Raw genomic sequence first — 15,592 nt, forward strand, 5'->3', positions numbered from 1 at the left:
CACAAATAAGTCACTTCGCTCGAGCGCAGAATGCACACTTTCAGAAGTTTTACACACAGACACCGTCGCTCAAGCGCAAGAGTTCTCGCTCAAGTGAAGAACACTGTCCTTCCAATATCTTTGCGGGCCTACAAAAGTACTGGGAGCTCACAAAGCTCACTCGAGCACAAGAAGCTTCGCTTGAGCGAAGAGGCCAAAATCTGGGCAACAACAATTTGAACCAACTAGTAACCAACCTGTTCCAAACACAACCAAGGCACTCCAATACTCAATTTCAATGAGGAATAAGGGAGAAAGAGGCAAGAACAACAATACAGAATCATGAAACTCGAGCCCGGGATACAACAAGGGTTGGGTGAAAATTGGAATCGCATAACCCTTCCACCTTAAAGAATTTCGTCCCCAAAATTTCAAATAAAGTTTTACAGTTATGCTTAAACCAGTTACAATGATGATCATCAATCAATTCCAATTCCATGACCCATTCTCTGATCATTCAATCCCATCAACATGGTAAATGAATTCTCGATATTGAATACACAATTCATATTTCCAAAACATGTACAATGTTTATAATAAACTTGCATTTCCAAAAGATAAACACATATATAATGTTTCCATATTTCCAAAACATATACAATGTCTTTGTATTTCATTAACATAACAAATTTCATTACATGCTCAAACATCAACAAATAGGTCTGGATATTTCTCACAAACTTCCAACTCACGTTTCCAAGTTGCTTCCTCAACCCCGTGATGTTTCCACAATACCTTAACCAAGGGAATGGTCCTGGGTATCCAAGACTGTCACCGGTCTCTCCTCATACGAGACATCCTCATCTACCTCTAAGTCGATCTAATCCAATACGTGTGATGGATCCGACTCATACTTCCGAAGCATACTAATGTGAAACACATTATGAACTCGGAAAAGTTATGGCGGTAAGGCCAAACGATAAGCTACCTCTCCAATCCTCTCAAGGATCTCAAAAGGCCCAATGAACCGAGAGGACAACTTTCCACTATTTCCAAACCTCATCAAACCCCTCCTAGGTGATATCTTCAAGAACACATGATCTCCCACCTCAAAAGACAAGGGTCTCCTCCTATAGTCGGCATAACTTTTTTGGCGACTTTCGGCCGTAGCCAACCTCTTATGGATAAGTGTAACTTTTTTCGTCGTTTCCCGAACAAACTCTGGACCCAACATAGGTGCATCACCCACCTTGGCCCAACACACAAGAGATCTATACGGTTGGCCATACAAGGCCTCAAACGGTGCCATACCAATACTCTACTAGAAGCTATTATTATAGGCAAACTCCATTAAGGGCAAGTGCCTCTCCCACGAACCTTTAAAGTCAAGGACACAACTCCAAAGCATATCCTCTAAAATTTGAATGGTACGCTCTGACTGTCCGTCAGTCTAAGGATGATACGATGTACTAAAAGTCTGTATAGTGCCCAAGGCACTCTGTAAAATTTGCCACAACCGGACTGTGAAACGCGGATATCTATCCGAAACAATCGTTACTAGGACCCCCGTGCAACCTCACTATGTCCCTAATGTAAAGGTCGGCAAGATAATCTACCGAATCACTTACGAGCATAGGTATAAAGTGCACCGAATTAGTCAACCGGTCAACTACCTCCCAAATGGCATCACTACCCCGTTGACTCCTCGGAAGGCCCACAACAAAATCCATCGCGACATGCTCCTACTTCCACTCGGCTATAGGCAAGGGTTGCAATAAACCCACTGGCTTCTGATGTTCGGCTTTCACTTGTTGACAAGTAAAGCATTTCAACACAAACACGGCCACATCCTTCTTCATTCCCCTCTACCAAAACTGGCGACTAAGGTTGTGATACATCTTTGTGCCTCTTGGATGCATCGTAAGGCGTGAATGATAAAACTCTCACAGTACTTCCTCTCAGCAACACTCTGGCATGAAGAGACGATAATGGTATCTAATACTCGCATTAGGATACACATTTAAGCCTTTCTCTACCTTCGCACTGGAGATCTTCTCCAGGAGGGATTATACCTCAAGGTCACCCTTCTGTGCTTCTATCACTCGGTTCACAAGTGTAGGTTGTACAACTACAGAAAACAAGGTTGCAGATTCAACGGACTTGCCAAGATGCAAGTTAAACTCCCCAATATCACCCAACATCTCCTATTCTCAAATGGGAACACTAGCCACAATACCAATGGATTTCTTACTCAAGGCATCAGCCACCACATTGGCCTTTCCCGGATGATAATGTAACTCAAAGTCATAATCTTCTATGAACTCCATCCACCTCCTCTGCCTGAGATTCAAGTCTTTCTGTGTAAATAGATACTTTAGACTCTTGTGATCCAAAAACACCTCGAACTTCTCACCATACAGATAATGTCTCCAAATCTTTTGGGCAAATATCATTGCCGCTAACTCTAGGTCGTGGGTAGGGTTGTTCTTTTCATGTGTTTTTAACTGCCGCAAGCCATAGGCTACTACCTTTCCCTCTTGCATCAGAACACAACCCAAGCCTCCCTGTGAAGCATCACAGTACACCGAATAACCCAAACCCCTCTCCGGAATAATCAATACTGGAGCAGTGGTAAGTCTAACCTTAAGCTCTTGAAAGGACTTCTCACAAGTTTCATTCCACACAAACTTAACTCCCTTCCTCATCAATCTAGTTAACGGTGATGCTAATCTAGAGAAATCTTTCATAAGCCGACGGTATTACCCGACCAACCCCAAGAACATACGAATCTCAAAAGCATTTTTAGGTTGTTCCCAATCTTGCACTGCCTCTATCTTAGATGAATCTACGGTCACCCTTTTCCCTAAATACTATATGGCCTAAGAACTTGACTTCTCTTAACCAAAATTCACACTTCCCAAACTTAGAATACAGTTTATGGGCTCTAAGCAATTTAAGCACTACTCGCAAGTTTTCCTCGTGTTCCTCATCAGAGGGTAAGTAACTTAAGATGTCGTCCACAAAAACGACCACAAAACGATCTAGGAATTCACGGAAGATCCGGTTCATCAAATCCATAAACACAGGTAGTGCATTGGTGAGCCCAAAAGGCATCACTAGAAAACTCATAGTGACCATACCGTGTACGGAATGCTGTCTTCAGGATGTCCTCCTCTCTCACTCTTAACTGGTGACAACCTGATCTCAGGTCTATCTTAGAAAAGCAACAAAACCCCTTTAACTGATCAAACAAATCATCTATATGAGGCATTGGGTACTTGTTCTTAACAGCTATCTGGTTCAACTTTCGGTAATCTACATAAAGTCGCAATGCACCATCTTTCTTTTGGGCAAAAAGGGCCGGTGCTCCCCAAGGTGAAGTACTAGGGCGGATGAAACCCTTATTGAACAATTCCTGGAGTTGAATCTTCAACTCACTCAATTCGGAAGGTGCAAATCTATATGGTGCCATAGAAATCGGTGTCTTGCCAGACACTAGATCGATAGAGAACTTGATCTCTCGGTAAGGTGGTAAACTAGTAAGGTTCTCCGGAAAAACATCCGGATATTCACTAACCACTCTTGGAAACTCAAGTCAGACTTTATCACACTCAATGCTCAAAAGTCAGCAAGCAGGCAACTAAGTTCACTCTGCCCACGCGGATCATACACCAGTGATAAGATCTAATCAACCTGGTCCCTCGAGAAATAAAAGCAATCACCGCTCAAAGTACAAACAGTAACCCTCTAATAGTAGCAATCTATAATAGCCTGATATGAACATAGCCAGTCCATACCCAATATAACGTCAAAACTAGACATATCGATCAATACAAATACAAATAGAAGTCGACTACCGACAACCTCTATGTCACAACCCTAACACCCTTGTTTCAAAACAACCTCACCACCAATAGGTTACTTTACACAAATAGGCGATGCTAATTGAGCCAACTCTAATCCCAAAACTGATGCAAATGCAGACGAGATAAATGAATGGGATGCACCCATATCAATCAACACATTAGCAACTAAATTGCAAAACAATAAGGTACCTCTCACTACCGAGGGCGCTAGTACTAGATCTGGCACAGTAATAGCATACACACGCCCTGTAGGCCTCTGCTCAACCTGCTCACCCCTCGGAGCATAAGCTTGACACACTGGTTGAGCCAAAGAGGCTCCCTAATTGGCCATCGAGGGCTGTGCTGATTTTGCCAGTTTGTGGCTCTGTGTTTGTCTTGAACCAGATGCATTGGGTGTGCCACCCAACTGATGGCACAATATCTTCATGTGCCTCGCCTACCCACACTGATAACAAGTGAGCGGCTGCCCTCTCTCCTAACTCTTGCTTTGAGAATGAGCCGAAGACGATGCAGACCATTGCCCTCTTCCTCTCTGCGTGCAAACTGGAGACTTGTGGCCCAATTGGCCACACTTATAACAAGTGAAATCTCACTGACCACCTCTCCCACAACCTAAACTCAGCACTGGAAAGTGGACCTCGATTGAGCTCCCTAGGACTATTGTGGGTTAGAACCCCTCTGCTTCTTATTGTCCCTTTGCACCTCCTAACCCCTCCTGAAGCCCCTCATTCTTTCCTCCTCTGCCTGCATCATAGTCTCTAGGTGAGTCGCCACCTCATTGACCCCGACCACTTTGAACATAAGCCCAGTCCTTATCCTCTTCTCAAACTCTAAGCAACGACGCTCCTCAGTCGCAATGAGTTCCGGTGCAAACCTCAACAAACTAGTAAATACAACCTCAAATTCGGTCACTGGTGTGCTCAACTGCTTAAGCTGAGAAAACTGATTGCTCAGCTTCTCTCTAACAGTAGGAGGCAAAAACTTGTCCTAGAAGGCATCAACGAAAGCCTCCCAAGTTGCCCCAATGCATCCTCGCGCATACTTCCACCGTTGACCTGCATCTCCCTTTAGTTGGAAGGATGCCAAAGTCATCCTCAAACCCCCTTTGGCCATATTGGCCTGACCAACACCCTCTTCCTGTACCGGAATATCATCCAGTATCCACATCTCCTACCGTCTAGGCCTACCACGCCTACCACCACGTCCACGTCCTGACATCCTAATGAAGGTAACAAAAGAGATTAACATATTTACAAATGTGCCGAAGCTAATTCACTCACGTCCTAATGCGGTGGACAACAGTAATTCACTCCACATAAGCACATAGTCACATAAATACATATGAATTTCGTTCCCAGATAATGACCATCCAGCAAGGTTGCCAGAGTTCCAATTAGAAACAGCAGTAATCAAGCGCTCTTCTAATAGGACTTCTAGAAACCCGTAGACTCAATCAACATCCTAGAAATTAAATCTCATAACCATGTAATCACATAAGCATGTTTTTATATAAGCACATATCATTCATACTAAAGTTTCTAGCAAGCGGGACAAATCCATTGTGGTAGTAACCACTTCCCACGTACCCAAAGTATTCAAACCCAGTACGCTCTGATACCAAGTTGTAATGCCCCAAACAAAAAAAATAGGACAAGCTCACCTCATTTATGGAAATAGAAATGAGACAACAAACTTTCATTCATCAGAGTTAATATACAAAATGTAACACATGCGATATACATTCATAAATGTTCTATCCTGAATCTACAACATGTGTCACCAATAATCAAAAGATGAAAGTTGAATAGATATTTAAATGCCCCAATGGCTTACATCTTTCCAAGTCATTCCTTGTTACAACAAAATGAGTCTAGCTCAATACAGTTAATACCTTAATGTAACACAGAAAAAAACTTCTTATTGTACCATTTCCAAACATAACACTCCAATATAATACTCCAAAAAAAAAAAACTCCTCTAATATAACACACAAAAATTCTTTATTGTAATACTCTAATGTAACACACAAAACAACTCATTAGTGTATTTTTTTCACACGTAATACTTTAATATAATACTCCAAAAAAAAAAAAAAAAAAAAACTCCTTATTGTAACACTCTAATGCAATTCGCAAATAAATAAATAAATAGTATACTTTTTCCAAATATAACACTCTAATATAATACTCTAAAAAAACTCCTTAATATGACACTCTAATGTAATACAAAAATTACTTACTGTAACATTCTAACATAACACATAAAAAAACTCATTAATATACTTTTTCCAAATGTAACATTTCAATATAACACCAAAATTTTTTTTTTAGTATAATACTTTAATGTAACGCATAAAAAAAAAAAAACTCTTTGGTATACTTTCACAAATATAACGCTCCAATGTAATACAATATATATATATATATATATATTAGTGTACTTTTTCTAAACGTAACACTTCAATATAACACTAAAAAAAAAAAAAAAAGAATGTGAGTTTTTTTAAATCATTCCAAAAGGAGTATAAATATTTCTTAGTAAGTTTTGAAAAAATATATAATTTCAAACTGTGAGTGTTACATTTGGAAAAATGAGTGTTATATTTGAAAAAAACACACTAAGAAGTTTTTTTTTTGGATTTTTGTGTGTTACATTGGAGTATTGCGTTTGTGATTACACTAACTGGAATGTTACGTTTGGGAAAAATAAACTAAGAATTTTTTTATTTTTTATATGGGAGCGTTACGTTTGGAAAAAGCACATCAAAGAGTTTTTTTTGAATGTTACGTTATTACGTTTAGGTAAAATATACCAAAGAGTTTTTTAGTGTGTTAAATTGGAGTGTTACATTAGAGTGTTAGGTTTTTGTTCATAATGTGAGATTTGATCTAAAATAAGGGAAACTCCAAAACTTCTATATTGTAAATTGCCCAAATATGTAATTTTACATCTTGAGAAACCCACTTTTATTCCTAAAAAATTAAACCTAAATATGTAAGTGACTATCCTTTTATGTAATTTTCATTTTAATGGAAGTTTTGGGTTCATAAATAAATAAATAAATAAAGACTAAACAATTTACAAGATCATATTTAGGATTTATTGGTGTTTTACGTATAATTTTGTTAAAAATCATACTTAAAAATATAAGAAGTCAAATGTGATTAGTTATAATAAAGTAATAATATTCATTGATCATGATGATTATCATGTTACATTATTTATATAGTGTTCTTAGGAAATAAAAAATTATAAAATATATAAAGAGGATTATCTTATGAAGGATTCATTTTACCTTTATGATTTGAGCACAAAACAACTTACCATCTTATAATTTAAAGGGTAAAATTCATTTTACCCTGTTATAGTTTGAAATCAAAACACTTTACTCTATACGATTCAAATATAGTCAAAAAGTTACTATATGATTTTGAATCAAAGTGAAATAATTAACACCGTTAACTATAGATGTGAAATGATTACAATACCCTCACACCCGATATTTATTTATTTAGTTATTTTGTTATGTTCTTTCTCTCATCTCATACGCATAATTTATAATGTCTAACAATAATTCAATTAAATCACAATTAGTTATAAATTCTTAATTATTTTTTGTAATTCTTAACTTTTTATTCTAATTTAATTTAATTATATTTTATATCACAATTAATCCTAAATATTTAATTATTTATTATAATCAACCTTTTTAATCTAATTCTAATTTAATTATATTTTAGATAATAATTAATCAAAAATTCTTAATTATTTATTGTAATTCCTAACATGTTAATCTAATTTTATATTATTTATATTTTAGATCAATTCTTAATTATTTAATATATTTATTTAATTATATTTTAGAACAATCCTAATTATTATATAATTATTTAATATTTTTATTTAATTATATTTTATCCTTAATTATATTATATTTTTCAAAAAAATCAAACCTACTTTAAAAAATAGTGTATGTGGTACACATTCCGTTAGCTTAGATGAAAAATTAAGAGTGACATTTTAGTCCAATATCATATGAAGGCTTTCTGGTTATATTTAAACTATAAGGGATAAAGTGTCCTAGTCCTAAACTATGTGGTTAAGGCCTCATTTGGAAATTTAGTTATTTTAGTTAGTTTTTTGGCTTTGGCTTTTTAGTTATTTTTGTTTGGGAACAAGTTTTTTTAGTAACTTTTTGATTTTTTGGCTAAAATATGATATTAAAAAAAAAAACTAGTATGTTTGGGATGACTTTTTGATTTTTTAGGAAAATGTGTGCCAAAAGTGGAGAGAAAAAGGGAATATTTGACTTTTTGGTATAAGTTGTTAGTTTTTTGACTAAAATCACCACTTGCCAAATGAGGCATAATCTGACTAAAAAAGTTGTATTTGCAAAGATAATTAATTTTTTTTTATTTGATTTGCTAGTTATGAGAGAACAAATGAAATTAACCCCTACAAAAAGAATGAAGACAAGGTTGAGGGCCTGCAGGGTTTTTTTTTTTCTTTCTTTTTCCCTCCCTATTTTGTAATTCTTCTTTCTATTTATGGATTTTTTCCCTTTTTTTTTTGTTGTTGTTGATGTTGTAAATATTCCAAAAATTAAGCTATTTTTGAAAATAATTAATTTATAAAGCTATGTATAAATTAACTAACTTTTTAAAATTGTAGATTCAAAATGCGATTTTATTATGAAATTGTATCTTAAAAATGTGATTTCTTATTGACATGGCAACAATTTACAACACCAATTACGCAATAAAAGCTTACTTTGAAGTTACATTTTTTAAAAAGTATATTAGTTTGCTAAATAGTTTGAAAAGTAAATTGCTTCACTAAATAGTTTAATTTTTTTGAATATTAAAAAAAATCCTCTTTTTTTGTGTTAATGAAAAATAAATCACTATTACCATAGCTTTCAACCCAACAACCACATTAATTTTTATGGATAAAAAATATACACAAAGTAATCTCATTAAAAATAAAAAATAAAAAAATTCCCTAAATGTATTTTATAAAAGCCATACATATATATATAAATATATACACAAATGATATATAATAGAAAGGGGTTTATGCTATGGGGATCTAACGATAATAGAAAGGGGGTTATGCTATAGAGATCCAGAGAGTGTGTTTGGTTTATATTTTGAGATAAATTTTTAAAAAGAAAATTTGGGGAGATAGTTTAGAAATGTTTTGGTTTGTTTGATTGTATATTTTGAAAATTATTTTGGAGTTTGAGAGTTTGGGATGATTTGATATTTTGTTGTAATTGAGTAGATGTGTGTGAGAGAAAAAAGTGATTGAGAAGGAAAGATGAGAGAGAAAAAGTGATTGAATATGTGGAATAGAGAAAGAAGTAATTTTGAATTTTTTTTTTTTTTTTCAAAAATATGTTTCAAAACACAAACCAAACACACCTGTTGCCTCTCTAGATCGTCAGGAGATTCAAAGAGAGTGTCACCTCATTAATGAGGTAAGCTTGTGAACAAGGTGGTGTTTGGAAAGTTAGGTTTAGGCTCTTTTTTTTTTTTTTTTTTTGGCTAAAATCCACAAAAGCAAAACAAAAAACAAAACAAAACAAAAAAACAAAAACAAAATAGGCTAAAATAGCTAATAAGACAAAATATCACATCAAACCCATAATTATTTCACTTTTTCTTTCACAAACATTTCATCCAACTACAAAAAAATCCAATCATCTTTCCAGACATAAAAAATTTAGCCTACTAGAATAGCCACAAACTAAACAGTTCCGATTTAGAGCACTAAATCAGCAGTTCTAAAAGCAGCACTAACGAGTTGGCAGCCAACAAGGCAAGATGAAGAACATTTGCATATACAGTGTGTGTGTTTCATGCACTATGGAAAAAATAAAATAAAATAGAAATCCTGCTCAAATGTAAAATCGAGGTATTGATGTTCCATTTTCAAGATCTATTCCAGCTCTATGAGCTATAGTTCTCTCATTCGCCGTCATTCTCCTCCATCGTCTGGTGTCTTCTCCTTCCTCTACCATCCGATGTTCTCTATCTCCATCTTCTTCTCTGTCTCCGTCTCCCCTCTCTCGCTCTGAACCTGCAGATCTGTCCTCTGCCGTCACTTTCCACCGTCGCCCGACGTCTTCTCCATTTTTCATCGTCCGACGTTTTCCTCCAACTTGGACTTCCACGCTCCTCTAGGTCAGTTTGTCTCTCTATTTTATGTCCTTAATTGTTTCAATGTTCTTATACTTATACTTATACTTATACATACATATATATATATATATACACACAATAGGATTTTAAGTACTCCAAAGTTCATTCTGTTTTTTAATACCATAACTCATTATTTTGAGAATGATTTTTATTTGGAAAGTCAATCTGTTTTATACCATACTGAATCTGTTATTATGTTTATCAATATGTAATTCTATTTTGCAATTTGTTTGGAAAGTCAAATAGTTATTCTGTTATTCAATCTGTTTGGAAACTCATTCTGTCTTTCAATCTGTTTTTTTGTTTGGAAATTGTAATCAAATTTCAATACCAAAGTTTGCATTACGAATTGATTTTTAGAAAGAAAAAAAAATATTGAACGGATACTCTAGAGCTATTTTTTAATACCAAAAAATTGCTTTTCAAAAGCAAAACTCATTCCGTTTTTTAGACTTGGATTGTTGATGAAGAAACCGAGATATCATATGGACTATAAATGGTTGATGAATATTGAGCTGTAATTTTTGAATGAGCAGAAATGGAGATTGATTCAAATAGTGGTGAGATTCATTTATTAAATGAGAGTGAAGAAGTTAAGGAACCCTTGAGGGGTATGTGTTTTAGCTCAAATCAAGAAGTGTACACATTTTATGCCAAATATGCCAAACATGTTGGATTTTCCATAGCTTATAAAACACAAGTTTGTAGCGATGATGGGGAATTAAGATATTTTGGGATTGAATGTTCTCGATCGGGAGAGAGAACCAAAAAATCAGAAGTAAACCTTCTAAAGCCATCTCTGTCCACAAAAATTAATTGCAAAGCAAGGGTACGAGCAACCTTACAAAAGATGCGAGATTTATGTTAACCACAGTAAACCTTGACCATAATCATGACTTGATTCCCATCGACTCACGTCATTTTGCAATGAATAAGGAAATTCTTGCTCCTGTGAAGAGAAGATTAGAAATTAATGATCAAGCATGGATTGGGGTGTCTAGGAATTATACCTTAATGGTTGTTGAAGCCGGGGGTTACGAGTCAACAACAATTGATGAACGTGATGCAAGGAATTACATTGACAGAGCTAAAAGATAGAGGCTTGGAGAAGGAGATTCCGATGCACTTCAAAAATATTTTTTGAGGATGCATGTACAAAATTTGAGTTTCTATTATATAATTGATGTTGATACTGACTTTCGCAATAGAAACTTGTTTTCGGAAGATACAATGAGTCGGATGGCTTATGAAAAATTTGGAGATATTCTTTTACTTGACACAACTTATCTCACTAACAAATATGATATGCCATTTGCTCTGTTTTTAGGAGTTAACCACCATGGACAGTTGATTTTTCTTGGTTGTTATAGCAATTCCGGTTTTAACTCGACCCTTGTTGTATCTTAGGCTCGAGTTTCACGATTCTGTATTGTTGTTCTTGTCTCTTTCTCCCTTATTCATCATTGAAATTGGGTATTGGAGTGTCTTGGTTGTGTTAGGAACAGGTTGGTTGCTAGTTGGTTCAAATTGTTGTTGCCCAAATTTTGGCCTCGTCGCTTGAGCGAAGCTTCTTACGCTCGAGCGAGCTTTGTGAGTCTTAGTACTTTTGCAGGCCTACAAAGATACTGGAAGGGTAGTGTTCTTTGCTTGAGCGAGAACTCTTGCACTCGAGCGACGGTCTTCTGTCTATAAAACTTTAGGGAGTGTGCATTCTGTGCTCGAGCGAAGCTTTTTGCGCTCGAGTGAGGTGACTTATTTTTTATCTGGTCGCTCGAGCGATAACTCTTGCGCTTGAACGAGCTGCGTGTATATCAGTCTGTAGAAACACCTTTTTACATCACTTTTTGACATATTTTCTCTCAAAAGTCCTAGACCGACTCTCTCTCTTTCTCTAAAACTCTTTCTTTCTCTCTCTGTCTACATTTTCACTTAGATCTAGTGGGTTCTCTACTCGTGTGCCTTTGTTAAAAAAGGTGGTACGTCTCAAGAGCTCTCTTTTGATCCGATTTAAAGCTTGGTTTCGGCGTCTTTGAAGTTCATCCATCTTTTCCTTTGGTTTTCTAAGCTTGAGGTAGGGATTTTCTACACTTTCATATGATTTTAAACTTAATTATTTGATATTGTATGGGCAAGACTGGGATTTGAAGGGTTTTAGACAAACCTAAGGTTTTGATTTAAAATCTCAAGGGTGGTTTTCGAATGAATGCAATGGAAATGGTTATGGGATTAGATATGGACTTGTGTTGTGTTAAAATAGTTGATTTTGGTATTTGGGATGAACTTGGGAAAAAGGGAAGCTTGGTTTTAAAATGACTCAAATGATTATTTTGTATAAATAATGGAATTGGTAATGAAAGTGTGAAATTGGAAGGTTGTTTATATAAATGATGGAGTTTGATATGTATTATCTCACACCTATGAAAATTTGGATAATTTATCTGATGTAAAGATTGTATATCTATTTAGAAATATCTAATTTGGGCTATCGGTGGAGGATAGTCATGATTGTTATAGAAATTGCATGAGGATTAGGCAAATTGAAACTAATCTCTTATTGCTGTCATTGAATATGACTATGTTATAATACATTGTACATGTATGATATTTGGAAGCAGAAAGGGGATGTACTCCATATGTGAGAAGAGAAAGGTGATGGACTCCATTGAATTAAGTTGGCATGTGTGTCTTGGGTGTAAGTTCCAAAAACCATGCATATACATGGGTGCCGATTCTCGCGGATGAAATTTCTGTAAAATGGCAAATTAAAGTGTTGTGTATTGATTATGTATGTTTGAGAACCACTGAGTTGTAGTCTCAGCTGGGTTGTCTGGATAATAATGAACATGACTTATGAATTGAGGAGAAACAAATTGACATGAATGGAATTAAGATAAGACGAATTGGAAAAAAGAATTTGGCATTTTATGATCTTGTAATATATGATTGATTCTATAATGGGCATTCGACATGCTTTTTCATGCTTATACCTTTGTTAAGATGCATATATTGTGTTAGATTATTTCTACTGGGCTTTGGCTCACCCTATTAAGAAAAACCATTTTCAGGTGCTGGTGACATGCCTCCACCATGACAGTAGCTTGGAGAGACTTGGAGCAAGGGCTCATTTTTGTTGCATTTAATTTGTATAGCCAAGAGCTTTAACTGTATTGAGCTAGACTCATTTTGTTGTAACAAGGAATGACTTGGAAAGATGTAAGCCATTGGGGCATTTAAATATCTATTCAACTTTCATCTTTTGATTATTGGTGACACATGTTGTAGATTCAGGATAGAACATTTATGAATGTATATCGCATGTGTTACATTTTGTATATTAACTCTGATGAATGAAAGTATGTTGTCTCATTTCTATTTCCATAAATGAGGTGAGCTTGTCCTATTTTTTTTGTTTGGGGCATTACAACTTGGTATCAGAGCGTACCGGGTTTGAATACTTTGGGTACGTGGGAAGTGGTTACTACCACAATGGATTTGTCCCGCTTGCTAGAAACTTTAGTATGAATGATATGTGCTTATATGAAAACATGCTTATGTGATTACATGGTTATGAGATTTAATTTCAAGGAAATTATACATTTGGCCAAAACTTACCAAGTAATTTTTGTACTCCTTTTCAAAATATTTGAAAAATCCAACATCCTTTTGGAATGTTTGAAGAATCCCATATTTTAAGTCATTTTTGTTTGGGCAAATTACACAAATAGTCCCTATAGCTTGGGGCTTGTGTCACTTTGGTCCCTAACTTTTCAATTGTGACACATTTGATCCTGAATTTTGAATCTTGTTCCAAATAAGGACAATTGAAGATATCATTAGATATTTCAAGGGTAAAATTGTCAATTTGATAAAAAATTAAACTAATTTGACAAAAATAAATGTCAAACAAATATTTTTGATTTTTTAAAAATTATTTCTACCGACTAAAAATAAAATTATGTAAAGTTGATAAATCTTTTAAACATTTATTTTTTTTTAACAAATTAATTTTTATTATGTGTTTGGATTATGATCATATAAAATTCATTTTAAAAAATTAATCAAGTAATTTTTATTAATTTTACAAAATTTTATCATTGGTGGATAAAAATAATTTTTTAAAAATTAAAAATATTTTTTTCACATTTATTTTTGTCAAATTAGTTTATATTTCATCAAATTGACGATTTTACTCTTGAAAAATCTAATGATATTTTCAATTATCCATATTTTGAATAAAATTCAAAATTCAGGGTCAAATGTGTCACAATTGAAAAGTCAGGGACCAAAGTGACACAAGTCTCAAACTATAGGGACTATTAGTGTAATTAACCCTTTTTGTTTTGAAATGTTTTCCAAATAAAAAATACACTACAAGAAATCCTGGCAAATAACATGGAGGTTTTTGCGACGGGGTGACTGCCGTCGCAAAAATTCATTTTTTGTGACGCATCATAGTTGCCGTCGCCAAAAAACTCTTTCGCGACGGCGTGTATCTACCGTCGAGAAAAAATAGACTTTTGCAACGGGGCTTATTCCGTCGCTAAAGATTGTAAAAAGAAAACTGCAGGAACATTGGCGACGCACGGAATACCATCGCAAAAACGTATTATTTAGCGACGGTAAGAAGTTACTGTCGCAATTGTGGACCATCTATGATGGCAGAAGACCATCGCAAAAAACTATGGATAAAACGATGTCGTTTCATTCGGTAATTATGATCATTTGCGACGGTTGACATATGCCATCGCAAATAAATGAATATTTGCTATCCCGCTTTTTGTATCCCATTCGCGGTCAAAGTCCTAAAATCCCTAAATTCCTAAAATCAAAATCCCTCTGAAACCGAAATCCCTAAAATCTCCAAAATCCCAATCCATTGATCCAACTATTAGAAACCAAAATCCCCAAAATCCTCAAATCAAAATCATTCAAAATCAAAATAGTGGTGAACGACGGCCTTCGCAAAGTGACGAGGGTGAACGACGGCTTTCGCCGGAGTGACGAGCAGCAGCGACTGTGAACGACGAGTGACAAGCAACTGTGAGCAACTGTGAATGGCCATTCATAAAGTAAGTATTTGTTCTTGTGCATTCCTTCTCATTCCATCTCTTGTGAATTTCTTAAACATGAAAAAGAGAGTGTAGGTACTTTCTGAAAATTATTGTATGATTTAAGAACAATTTTGTTCTTAAATTGTGATTGACGTGTTCATGCTTGTAATTCAGAATATGCTTTGTGAACATATCAGGTTGTATAGTCAAACCCGTCCTCCATTTTAAAAAAAGAAGAAGAAATCTTTGATCCTATGAACGAAAGTAGTAAGATTGCCTTTTCTCCTTTCTATATTTGAAGACTATAACTGTCGCATCAGGCCTTTAGACCAACCTCCAAAGTGGTTACATGTGCTTTGTATTTCAATTAAATGTTTACAATTCATTTGGTTTTTAAAAGTTTCACTTACTTTAGGAAAAATATGGAATCTCCTTTGACATCATTTTTTTTTTTACAATGCTCATATTTTTCATGTTAGTAAAATATTTCTCT

This window comes from Camellia sinensis, chromosome 7 (assembly GCF_055761805.1).
Source record: "Camellia sinensis isolate YWXY chromosome 7, ASM5576180v1, whole genome shotgun sequence".
Lineage (NCBI taxonomy): Eukaryota > Viridiplantae > Streptophyta > Magnoliopsida > Ericales > Theaceae > Camellia > Camellia sinensis.